The sequence below is a fragment of the Thamnophis elegans genome, chromosome 9, assembly GCF_009769535.1.
Source record: "Thamnophis elegans isolate rThaEle1 chromosome 9, rThaEle1.pri, whole genome shotgun sequence".
NCBI lineage: Eukaryota > Metazoa > Chordata > Lepidosauria > Squamata > Colubridae > Thamnophis > Thamnophis elegans.
Genome location: NC_045549.1, coordinates 20,077,152 through 20,090,475, shown reverse-complemented (window position 1 = coordinate 20,090,475; position 13,324 = coordinate 20,077,152). Strand labels below are relative to the sequence as shown.

The window sequence follows — 13,324 nt, the reverse complement described above, 5'->3', positions numbered from 1 at the left end:
CTTTTAACACCTGAGGGAAAAAAAAGGTTCGCTATCACTGTTGTAGGTTAATGTAATCTTGAAAACCTTCAAGAGTTTCTCTCTCCTCCATCTTATACCAAACACAATCAAGGTTGAATTTGTTCCTTTCTTAGGCCTTCATCTTTCTCAGGACTGAATTGCTGTTTCTTTGTTGGTTCATCAATTCCTTTCCCAAGGTCATACCTACATTATATTCAAAATTGTAATTGAAAGGAAATTAGGCATGCCCCTTAAAAATGAAAAGCAGGTAGTATATATAAAGTAGACAACAAGGTACTTCAATTTCATCCTGCATTATGTTTCCTTTTATATCACTTTATTTGTTCCAAATAAATGGTAGACAAGTGATAATTTAACCTGGACACTCATAAAACATCATACTCAAGTAAGCTTTAGATTTGCTTTAAGCTTAAACAACCACATTATTCAAATGGAGGTAATGTAGGTGGAACCTTTTTGCTCTTAGTAAATAGAGATTTTCTGCCCTAATGAATTTTGGAAACTAGGATGCCTTCCCATATGGCTCACAAATCTGTTATTATGGAATAAGGCCCATTTAAGTTTGGTCTGTAGAAGAAAGAACTGCTTTCTATTGCCATGATTGAAGAATGATGCTGTGTCACAGCCTATTAACATATGAGAAACTTAACATGTTCTTCTCTATGAATTTTGAAAGCCTTATGGGAGTTGAGTATAATGGATAGCTCCATTTTCTAGCGGCTACAGTGACAGTACATAATTCAATTGGTTTTGTGGTCAGGAAATGCAACAGTAGGAGCCTTATATCTGTATCTGTGGAGATGACTACAATTTATTCATAACTTCAGCTCACAAGCATGGATGATCAATCTTTTGTCAAGATATGAGAAAGAAAGAGAAAGGGCAGAAATCCTTAGTTTCTGATTGGTGTGAAGAAAAAGCAACAACGAGTTAACTTCCCTTATCATCCAGCTAGAGATAATTAGATAAAAAAGTTCAAATTAGACCCTTTGACCTATCTCTTTGGGTTTTTAAAAAAGTTTTATTGATATTATTGATATTATTATTATATATCTTATTCATTAAACATAAAACAGCCAACTGAACATTCAAAAATACATCACAAATACAATTGACTGGTGCTTATGGTTGATACGGTTTGCTGCCAGCGTCCTAAGTATCAACCAAGTACCTTCTTAAAATATAAGATGTTCCAAGTAGCACAGTTTTTTGCAGTTCTGCTGGTGCTATTGCAGGAAGCTGCAATTCATTGATGTATCTTATAAAATTCTTGGGCATGGTGCCAAGTGCCCCGATGACAATGGGTATCACTGTTACATGCTTCATCCATAGTGTAGTTTCGATGGCCAGGTCGTGATATTTCATTATTTTTTCTAGTTCTTTTTCTTTGACTCTGGCATCTCCAGGAACAGCGATATCAATAAACTACACCGGCCCTCTACAACAGTGATATCTGGCATGTTGTGCTCCAAATGACGATGTGTTCATTTTCACCTTCACCTTCACCTTCTCATTTTTGATAACTTTTTCCACTTTATGTTCCCATGACTTTCTGGATATTTTTTACATAATGACCAGTGGATTAATTTAGCAACTCGGTCATGTCTAGCTTTGTAATCAGTTTGTATGATTTTGCTGCATTCACATATTAAATGTGAAACAGTTTTGACTTTGTTATTGCAAAATCGGCAGTTTGGGTTGTCAGTGGATTTTTGTATCTTCACTTTCATGGCATTAGTTTGTGGTGCTTGTTCTTGAGCAGCCAGTACTAAACCTTCCGTTTCTTTCTTGATAGTTCCCATCTTAAGCCATGGCCATGTCAAGTTGTCATCACATTTTCCTTCAATGTTTTTCAAGTGCTGTCCATGCAAAGCTTTGGTTTTCCATCTATTTAATCTGTCATCCAGCTGTTTTTCCTTATATTCTGCCTTTGTTTCTGTTGTTTTTATGCTGTTCTCTGTTTTCACAGCCTGCAGCAAGTTTTGTGTACTTTGGTTCGTATAATCATTCAAACTTCATTTTTTATTGTTATTGTTATTGTTATGTAGCTGTTTATATAGGGTAGAACTCTTGGCTCTGTAACTTCACCCTTAGTTTTCATTCCACTTTTAAACCCTTTATTCTACCTTTTATTTGCTATTCAACATATTCTGGTTCTCTAAAACTTACTAATTGATTTTTTCCTCCCATTCTTCTGCTGCTCCCCATGATTCCTTTTTACCTATTCTGATTTTTTTCCAAGCACATTCGTTTATAACATGTGGTAGCCTTGAATAACTGACTCCGTTAACTATAAACAATGATACTATATTGTCATTTGTTTAAAAGACTCCTGTTCCTGCCTTCTGAGGAGTGTGGAAGGCAGTGAACAAAATTCATAATAGATTATAAGAGTTACAATTGCAGTCATAATATCTGAAAACATTAGTAAAGTTTTCTGACATTTGTGGGTGCTATTCAGAAAGCACTACATTTTCTGTTCACATTTTTAAACATTGTGCATTGTATGTCTGCCGTATAGGAAAACCCTCATATGTATGAATATAACTTTCTTTAGTATTCTTTTATAATTGTACTGAGCTCTGATAAGTTCTTTAACAGACTTGAATTGCCTGTCTCCATTGACTAAACAGCCTGAGTTCAAAGACCCAAAGGCTGTGCAATAGGATGAGTTCCTGTTAATTGCTCCAACTCCTGGCCACCTAGTAGTTGGAAAGCATGTAAATGCCAGTAGATAAATAGATACCACTTTGGTGGGAAGATAATAGCATTCCTTGCACCTTGGAAATTTAGTCATGCTGGCCACATGACCACATAAATGTCTTCGGACAACACTGGCTCCCTTGACTAAGAAATGGAATTAGCACCACCACCTAGAGTCAGATACAACTGGACAAAGGAAACCTTTACTTTTCCACTTATTTTATTGACTAAACTATGCATCTTGTGTGAAATAGTTTTATTTTCCCATCTTTAATTCAATATGACTGTTTACTGCAAATGTTCATGCGCGAATTTGGATATACGCTAAATAGTGACATAATTTGCTTTTCACAATCGTGGATGTATCCTCAATTGTATCCATAGGTTATGTAGACCAAGGGTCCTCAGTCCCTGGTCTGTGGACCGATATAGGTCAGTGGCATGCCAGCAACTGGTCCACGCAAACAAGTGAAGCATGCAAAACCCTTCTGGTCCACTGAAAAACCTCTCCATGGAGCTGGTCCCTTATGCTCAAAAGGTTGGGGGCTGCTGATATAGATCATCATTTTTTGCATGATGCCTAACTGCAAAAGGATTTCATGTGATTTTAACTGATTCTCTACTTCCAGAGTTCAATCATCTCCTCAACCCTCAGCCTAACACATGCTTTGCAATGTTAAGTAGTTTGAAAATGACTTCATCTAACTTTTTTTTTTGCTACCAGGTATCCAGTTAATCTTATAAGATTTTTAACACTCCACACCAGTACACATAAAACAATGCCACAGGAACTAGCATACCGTGACTCACCTTTGTAGCATGGTTCTTTTATTCTTAAAATTTGTGTTCTATCATATGCCTCTTACATGCATTTTTATCTTTCCCAAACTGGAACATGGAAGCAAGTAAATAGAAATATGGTTTGGTCATGTAGAGGGAATGAATGAATTTCAATTGCAAAATGTCAAGAACAATAATGCTGGATGATGATAAAGATGATGACGTGTCTGTTAAACAAATCTACATGTAAACGAGTCAAGAGGAAAGGGAAGATTGAGAGCTTATGCTTAAATGGATCTGATGAGATCTTCAAGAAGAGAGAAGCGAGAAGGTCAAAGAATAAAATGCAGTGTGTAAAGGAGTGGATAGATGTGGTAGAAATAAGGATGGCTTGAAAGGATATGGAGCAATATATTGATCTATGTTCAATTACATTTGATTTTATCTCCTTTTATTATCTTATTATTTCTATTTCTTTAGCTTATTATTGCTTATTCCCTTTCTGCCATTTTCATAATATTGCTTTCCCTGAAAGTGAGTATTGTATTTTTCAGAGTATAAGACACACCTTTTTCCCTCAAAAAAGCGGGTGAAAATCTGGGTGCATCTTATACACTGAATACAACATTTTTGGTCTCCCGAAACACCACCCCCTTCACCAAAATGGATCTGCAAAGGCTTTGGGAGACCTGAAAAGTGCTCCTGGGTGCTGGGAAGGGCAAAAAACGAGTGGAAAACAGGCCGTTTTTTGCTTGTTTTTGCCCCCCCCCTCCCCAGGAGCCCTCTACAAGCTTCCCAAAGCCTATACATGCCCTGCTTTTTTGCAAAAAAATGGGGCCGTTTTTGCAAAGAAGGGAATTTTTCTGCTCATTTTTGCCCCCCAGCCCCCAGGAGCAATCTACAAGCTTCCTAAAGGCTATGCATGCCCTGTTTTTGGCAAAAAATGGGACTGTTTTCACGAAAAAGGGCCGTTTTCTGCTTGTTTTTGCCCCCCAGCCCCCAGGAGCACTTTGTAGGCCTTGCAAACTCTCTGCGAGGCCTGCAAAGTTTTTCACAAAAAATGAGGTGTGCAGAGGGTTTGGGAGGCCAGCAGAGTGCAAAAATCTTTTTTAAAAATTTACCTCTTCAAAATCTTGGTGCGTCTTATACTCCGGTGTGTCTTATACTCCAAAAAATATGGTAATCTTCCCCCTTGTCGTTTCATGTGGGAAACTTGAAGGAAGAAAGTCAGTAGTGTAGCTGTCAGGGAAGGTCGCAAGTTGCTTGGCTAATTCTTTACCTCTCAGTCTCCCTGCACTTGTATTGTGCTAGCCAGTTTTGCACTCCCCAAGCTATGTTGCACCCCTGTATATCCTCCCTGACCTGCAGTCTTGCATACCTTCTCCGATCTGTTCTGTGCTCTCACACATCCTCTCTGATCCTCACTGCACCACTCATGTACCCCTTGGTCACCTGGCAGCAGCCACTACCGCATTTCTCACACATCCATTACTCTCTTTGTCCATCTAGCAGCAGCCACTTACTAGCTTGCTTCCAGAAGTTGTGAATGCCCCAACACTGGAAGTCTTTAAGAAGATGTTGGATAGCCATTTGTCTGAAACGGTATAGGGTTTCCTGCCTAGGCAGGGGGTTGGACTAGAAGACCTCCAAGGTCCCTTCCAACTCTGCTATTATGTTATTGTATTACTTATAAGGCAAAATTCTTGCATTATAATGTAATATTTCACCCAATTGAAGATTATAACCAGACAATCACAAGAGTTTTAGTACTAACAGAATAACAGAGTTGGAAGGCACTTTGGAGGTCTCCTAGTCTGACCCCCCTGTTCAGGCAGGAAACCCTAAACCATTTCAGACAAATGGTTGTCTAATCTTTTCTTAAAAGCCTCCCACAACTTCTGGAGACAAGTTGTCTCACTGATTAATTGTTCTGTCAGGAAATTTCTTCTTAGTTCTAGGTTGTTTCTCTCCTTGAGTTTACTAGTCACTGCTTATTGGTTTTAATTTTCAGTTAACCTTGCCCCTCTTTATAAATGAGGACTAGTAAGAAGAAACTAGATTTTTTTGGTATGAGTTGGTAAAGAGAAAAAGGTTCATGGCAAAGATAAACAGTAGGGCTACAACAGTGAATGTAGGTGTCACCTAGCATTAAGATGATACTCATTTTCAATGCTGCAACAATATGAAATGTCAAAAAGCTGAGCTGAAGAATAGACTGGTAGACTATGGTGTTGAGCTACAATTTAGATCTGGGGTCATGGTGAAAAAGTAAATGGTGGGAGGAGTGTGGTCAATTATGTCTGCTGAGTTGGTTACAGCACCAGTGCAGTCTGGGAAATAGTTCTGTATCAACTCTTTTCTCCCAAGCCTTGGAAAATTGTCACCTGTAGTGATGACCTGCTACCTAAGCTGTTTAAAAAAAAAAAAAAAGCTGAAAAGAAAAAGAAAATGATAGAAAGAAAATTCACATTTTTTTCCTGAAGAATTTTCAATCCAGAGAGATGAATTTAGTCCTCCTGGTAACTTGCTTACATAGCCCTGCATTAATTCCCAGGAGAACATCTGTATTTGCTTTATTGTAAAATTACTTATCAAATAACCCTAGTTATCTTGTCATAGAAGAGGTAGTTCTCTGCTGTTTCAGATAAATTCTCTTGACACCTAAAGGAAACCATATGCAAAGGTTTTTGTCCTTTCTTTGTGGCAATAACTGGGCCACAAATCAATAAGATTAATAGTTGTCCAGTAAATATTCAATATTCTTGACACATGTGACACATGTGAACTGCAGACTAGTGTTTACATTGCAATACAAGTAAATTACTCTCAATACAGTAGGATTGCAGAACTATCAATTTAATTAATTTATATAGGTCATGGTATAATTATTACACAATGTAATCCATGATTATAGAAATAAGCCGGCATGTATGTTTAGAAATTACATATTTAACAGGCCCTATCCAGTACAATATAGGCCATATGGGCTAGTGCAAATTCCATATGAGGTTTAATTGTATGCCTTAATTTTTCTTCTAATATGGAGGAAAGGGATTTGCATACGTTCAGAGAGAATGTTATAGCAGCCATTAAATTTCTGTCCTTCATCTTTAATGTTGCATAATCACTTTTCTCACCCCCACCATTATTCATATTTAGCATAAGAGCTATCTGGAGAATACCTACAAAATATCACTTGCACAAGGCCGGTGTTCTACTCCATATTAAAGGTCTCCAAGCGTTTCTTTTATGGACTTAACCTAGAGTGACTTAGAGTAAAACGTGATTTCGGAAGTGCTTTGTGGAAAGCAGTGCTTTCTTGAAAACTCAGCAGGTTTAATCATATCTTCTTTGCACAGACTGTTGTGAATACTCCATTGAGTCCTATTAACCTAAATGTTTTCCTTATCCAACATTTATAGAGTATGGTTCTAGAAAACAAACTCTCTTTGTTGAATTTGCCTTCTAAATTAATGGCATTAAGAAAACTTACAAGCGTGTTTCATCCTTTGGGAGAGACATACTTTATTGGTTTTCAAGACTTCAGTATGAAAAAAAGTGGAACCATTACCTAAAGCAAATTGGAATATTTTCTTAATGCTTTTTTAAACATTCATATTTGATGGTTGTAATATTAAAAAAATAAATTACAGCTAACTATACATTTGGGACATATCACAGAGAGAACCTACAATATCAGATTATATGTGATACAACATACTACATATTATAGTGAGATTTGAGCAAAATCTCTTTTTTTTGTTTTTTATTTTTATTCATCTCATTGCATGAATGGTTTGATTCCTGGGTGTCATACAGTTCAATACAAATAAACATAACAGTATTAAGTTCTTTACATTCTATGTAAAGAATGTTCTTTTCTCAGGCCAAGAATCAACTTCTCTTATTTTCTATTTGTTTGTTTCTTTTTACAGTTGCCTTGTTTCGGGAATTACAGATTTGTGTATATAATACAAAATGTATATATTACTTTCTATAATGCATTTGTCATTTAGTGTGCATTTGTATGTATACATTTGCAAGTAAAATGTAAATAGCAATGAATCAGTTTGATATTTTTTTCCTCTCTCTATAGAGGAATTACATTAACTATCATGAGGGTAAACTGGAGTGGTGGGAGTCATGTTCTTGTTTTGGGATTTACTAACAAGCCAACTGATGTCCTTAGTTTCTCCAAAACGCCAATTTGATGAAGCATATTCAGGGTGATTGAGACACCCCAAGTTTTATTCAAGTGTTATGTCTCTTAATTTGCCACACAGCATTAAAAATGACTGAAGCACCTTTTAAAAAATACCTTCACCTGCTGTGTGAATTATTGGGGAGGGCACATTATCAGTTAACTGCAGCACTCATCACCTGAGAAATTGATAAATTTATGGCCATGTTCAGTGTAGTAACAGTGCAACCATATTGGAATGCAGACATTATATGAAAGAGATTTTACTGAATTAGAAGTGGAATCCCAAAGATGTGGTTGCAGTTTTGAATGAATTGAAATGAAATCAGAGTGTCTTACAACAAAATAATATAAAACCAATAACGACATTAAGGGTATCAGCAGATCAAAATGAATTACAATAAATAGATTAATTCATTAACTGAGAGCCAGTTTGGTGTGATGGTTAAGGCACTAGGCTGGAAACCTGGAGATTGAATTCTATTTTTACAGTAATTTTATTAAAGATTATAATTGCAACAGTAAAAACAAATACAAACTAAAAAAAGAAGAGTAAAAAGAAATAGTAGATGGTACTGAGAAGAAAAACAATAGAGAAATGGAAAAGAACAAAAAGTGAGAATATAATCAAGAAAAGAAACATAAAGAAACGACTTCTCACCTTTGTCACAAGTATTAACAATTTTAGTAACATCACCTTCTCCTAAAATATAACAAATGATCTCTTCTTCATGTATCCCATCTCTTATGTATAAACAAATCCATACAGCATTCTTAATTCAGTCCTTATGTCTGCAAAAGTCCATTAACAGTGACCATAAATAATAATATATCTATTTTAACCTTGATCAAATAAATCAACTTTACATTCCTTCCTTAATTTCCATTACGCTATTCAAATGTTTCAGAAGTTGATTTATTTTTATTTTTCCTTTGTCTCTTCTCACAACATTCTTCAGTATTTTAACAAGCCTCTTTTGTAAATCCAGTGTAAGAAAATTATCCAGACCATCTACATATGCAGAGCTGATATGAAGGAAAATCAAATATGTGTCTACACAATATGAAGTCAAATGGGAACCATTTGAATGTTCATGTCCATATTTATATATTGAAATATAGATATGTAATTTACTTTAATATGAAAATATGGAATATGGAATATCATTTACTTTATTTGTCATGTATGACCAAATTATTTCTGAGATTAATATTTTTGCTTTGGGATTTATTCAGATCCATAGATAATTTCTTGGAAAGGATATTTTGCATTCTTTCTGTTGGAAGCCTTAGAGCTATTTGGTTTGCATAGTCCTTCATCGTAATTGAAAGTGCATTGATATAAATGTGAACTGACAACACAGTGCAAAAAACAGAATGTCCACAGAGGAGGCAAAGGGTATTAGAAAGGCAAAAGCAGCATTTTGGCATCATGTTGCAAGTCCTGATGGAAGCAGAGATAAGCTGCAGATGGATATTTTTTAGTATTGTTAGCAAGTTTTTAATTATCAAAGGAGCGGTTAGAGCAAGCAGAATCAAACTAAAGTTATGTGGTGCATTACATTTAATGTATCATGGGTTTTTGATGACACAATCCTACTTTTATGCAAAGATGATTAACAGGTGAAGCAAAGCTCAAAGAGTCTTATATAATAACCTTAGCTCTGAGGAAAAATGGGTTGCTTATATTATAGTCATATATGTAGTAACCCATGGTTAGTTGTCATTTGTTTCTTCCTTTTTCACAATGTCCCAATGAGATACAACTTTCTCCCCATAATTTTTCATTCCTTCTCCAGCAGCAATGTAGTGACATGGTAATATCTCCTGTAAATCCCATCTCACTGATCTTTCCACCCTTAAACATGAAAGTGCATTGTCCTTTTATTTCATTACTTTACCACTCAAATCTTCTTTCATATAATTAATGACATAAATTCAAGCCTATGCAACCTTAAATTCTTCTTTAAGATGTCATGACTAGGAATTTCCAATATATTTTAGTTATTTAAATTAAAAGAAAACAATTAGAGTTAATTCTTAACTGACGTTACATACTAATAATAAAATGTATCAGATTGCATCATATGTATTACATGTATAAAACATAGAATATCATATGTATTACATAGGTATAGTGAAGTATAAGTTGTTATAAAATAAACAATGTGCATCAAAAAGGGAAAAAATATCACCTGTTTAATTTAGATAAAAGTCTTTTGTTTTTGCAACTCTTGATTGCAGACTGTATATAAACATTCTGTTTTTACCTAAAAGTAGTAGCGAAATGATTGGCAATTTAATGGTACAAGATCCATGTATCTCCTGTAACAAAATTTGCACAAATGCTTCATTCTGCAAAGAATCATTTTTCACTTTTCCTTGACTGTAGTAAAAAGGTACTCGGTGAGGTTTTACAGAAAAGATATCCACTTTAAATTATCCATTGTTCATGTTCTGGGCTTGTTTGCCCTGTAGCAGTGGTTGACATTTCATAGAGATTGAACCTGCATAGGGCCAGAAAATATATATAATTATAAGAATCACCTTTTCTTGATTTTTCCATTATGTACCAATCATGGGAAAGGCAGGTATTTCTTAGATGCTTTGCTACAGTAAGGGAAAAAAGTTTTATTTACTGACCTGTAATTAGAATGTGGCATTTTGGTAAATTAATAGAAGATAGCTTTTGTATAATTTGGTACTCAACAGGTGCTGCAGGATGTGGTAATGCAAGTCTTTGATCTGTATCACATAAGCAGCAGGATGTAGTAAATGAACCCTTCACAGTATGACCCCCCCCAAATACATTTTCAGTTTTTAAATATTGTAAAACAGGCTTTTATTAAGGATTATAACTATAATTATTTGTTTATCTTTAACAATACAATATATACATTAAAATTATAATTTGTTAGAAAAAATATTTTGAATATGAAGTCAGAATTACTTTATCACTTTTGTCATCTTCCCAATTAATGTAAACTCCAGGTCACATTTTGACCCAATTTATATACAGTAAAGGATGCCTGAGAACCACTAAATTTATTAATTTTTCCAGGCTTTCGATTAAACATAAAGGGGCAGGCAATAATCATTTTGATATGTATTGGGTCAATCACTCTTCATCAACCCAACTCATTTCATGGGATGGTTGTTGTGAAATAGGAGTATTAGGTAGGTTTTCAACCTTGAGTGTGTTTGTGTCTGTGTAAGAAATATCATGAGCACTTACCCACTTAGGATCAAAGAATTAAAGAATTATACTATCCTGTTTTCCACAAAAGAAGACCTCCTGGATAATAAGCCCAATTTTGAGCACATGGGCTAAAATAAGCCATCCCCTCAAAATAAGTCCTACCTGAAAATATTGCAATACAGAAGCAGTCATGAGGTGACACGCCTCTTGCATCTCAAAAATAATAAGACCTCCCCAAAAATGAGGGCAAGTGCTTATTTCGGGGGGTCAAAAGAAAATAAGACCCTGTCTGATTTTTGGGGAAACATGGTAGGTTTTTTTTTTTAAAAAGAAATAAGCAGTGCATCTTACAGGACCAAGAGATGTGCCTTCTTTGTTGTGGCTCCTATCTTGTGAAGCAGCAGCATCTCTCCCTAAAATTGGCATGACCCTGATCCTGTTGGCTTTTCAGATTTTTCCTTTGAATATAGTTTAGCTTGTTAGGTGAGCCTGGCTTGCTGATTAGATAGACAGAAAGGATCAGTTTGGATCTCTGGCACACAATATATTGCAAATGAATGTGGAGATATACTTGACAAGAAAATGGATGAATTGTTTAGGGAAAACTGGCAACCTAATGGGAAAATAAAAAGCATATAACAAAAAACAAACAGTATCTTGCTTCAAAATAATTCTGTCTTGTTTCTATTAGTAGTGAAGTGATTCTAAGAGTAGTGAAAAACTCTGGAGGTTTTCAAAATTCTGTTATTACACCCTTCAGCAAAAGTTGCATTTCTGTAAACACTTGCATTGTCTGTTTCTTGATCTCATTTAGCAATATGGCAGCTGTATAAATTTTTCAGACAGAAAGATAGATAAGAGATAGATAGATAGATAGATAGATAGATAGATAGATAGATAGATAGATAGATAGGTAGGTAGGTAGGTAGGTAGGTAGGTAGGTAGGTAGGTAGATAGATAATAGATAGATGATAGGTAGGTAGGTAGGTAGGTAGGTAGGTAGGTAGGTGTGTGTGTGTGTGTGTGTGTGTGTGTGTATGTATGTATGTATGTATGTATGTATGTATGTATGTCAAAGCTACTATGGAGAAAGTATGCAGAGGCAGCTTCCCTTGTGGTCTTTTTCAGCCTCACCCAATGTGGTCTCAGAGTAAAATCAAAGAAATATTTAGTGGAGTCTGTAGGTGTCCTCTAAAGCCTCATTTCTCTATAACCTACCTAAGTTCATTGTGCGGAGATTAAGTCTATGAAAAAAACATTATAGCACAGTTATTACTACTCATAGGGAGGGAGGAGATAGTTTAAGTAAGTACAATCATGCCAACAGAATAAGGGAACTTTCTGTTTATGTTTAATTGGACAAAATTACTTGGGCTTAAAGAAAGCCTCTTAATGATTGTGCCATTTACTCTAAAGGATTCATGAGAAATTTGTGAAACTCAGTTGAGTTAATAGGCAGACAGAGTAGTAAATATCTGTTGGATTTTGAAGCTTGAGTGTTGTTCCATACTTTTAATCTCCAAAGTATTTAAATTGCATATAACCCTATGTATTTGATCCAAAATAATGTTCAGAATTAGCTCCTGTGGAAATAGGTTCACTCATGGATATCTGCAACTGTGATGTTGCCCAGAAAATTACTTATTTGTCTCTTCTTAACCTATAATTGTTTCTGACATTGGTTGAGGTTTTACTGCCTATGTCAGTGTTCAGTCTTAACTATTTTGAGCCCCATGGAGAAAAGGTGATTGTAAATAGAATAAATACAAGCAGTGAAGTGTATTTTGCTAAGATCACCGCTTATTGTCACTGTAAAGTTGTCACATGCTGATCTTTGTTACTGTGAGCTTCATCTTGTAGAGAGAAAGAAAGTCTACTTGCTCAATGAAATTCTTTGTTGTTGTTGTTGTGGTTCTCTTTCCTTTTGCACTTTAGAATTTGATAGACACCTACCACCAAAAAGAACAATTTGTTCATTCCCTGCAGATAATATTTCACAAAGGAAGAAATTATTCTTGGAAATGCCTGAGAATGTCTTGCAGGCATATAATGCTGTAGCATTGTTGAGACCGAGTGTGGGTCTTTGCATGGCCTGGTTTGGACAGTAGCGCCTAGACTTCCTAGGTAATTCTGCTGGTAACTTTCCCTCAAAGAAGTCTATTGTAAATGTAGAAAACATATATCAGCCTGTTTATGGATAATTTAGGTAACACTTATATTTTCCACAAAAAAAAAAGAAAAAGAAAAAGGACCAATACACATGAGATATTATATTCTGATAATAAAATAAGGGATTGTGGTAACGATGTGAACTGTTTTCATTTTATGTTATTCTAGAATACTAATTCTCATAACTTGTTTCTCTGTCACAGTCTGTATAGTTTGATGATAAACCTCATGTATGAAGAAAATACGAATTT

General features: G+C 35.3%; 1 protein-coding gene across 1 annotated transcript in view; it reads left to right on the top strand.

Annotated features, from left to right (window-relative positions):
* The window catches only part of STPG2 (sperm tail PG-rich repeat containing 2), a 190,559-nt gene that overhangs the window by 99,984 nt on the left and 77,251 nt on the right, over window positions 1-13,324 (top strand).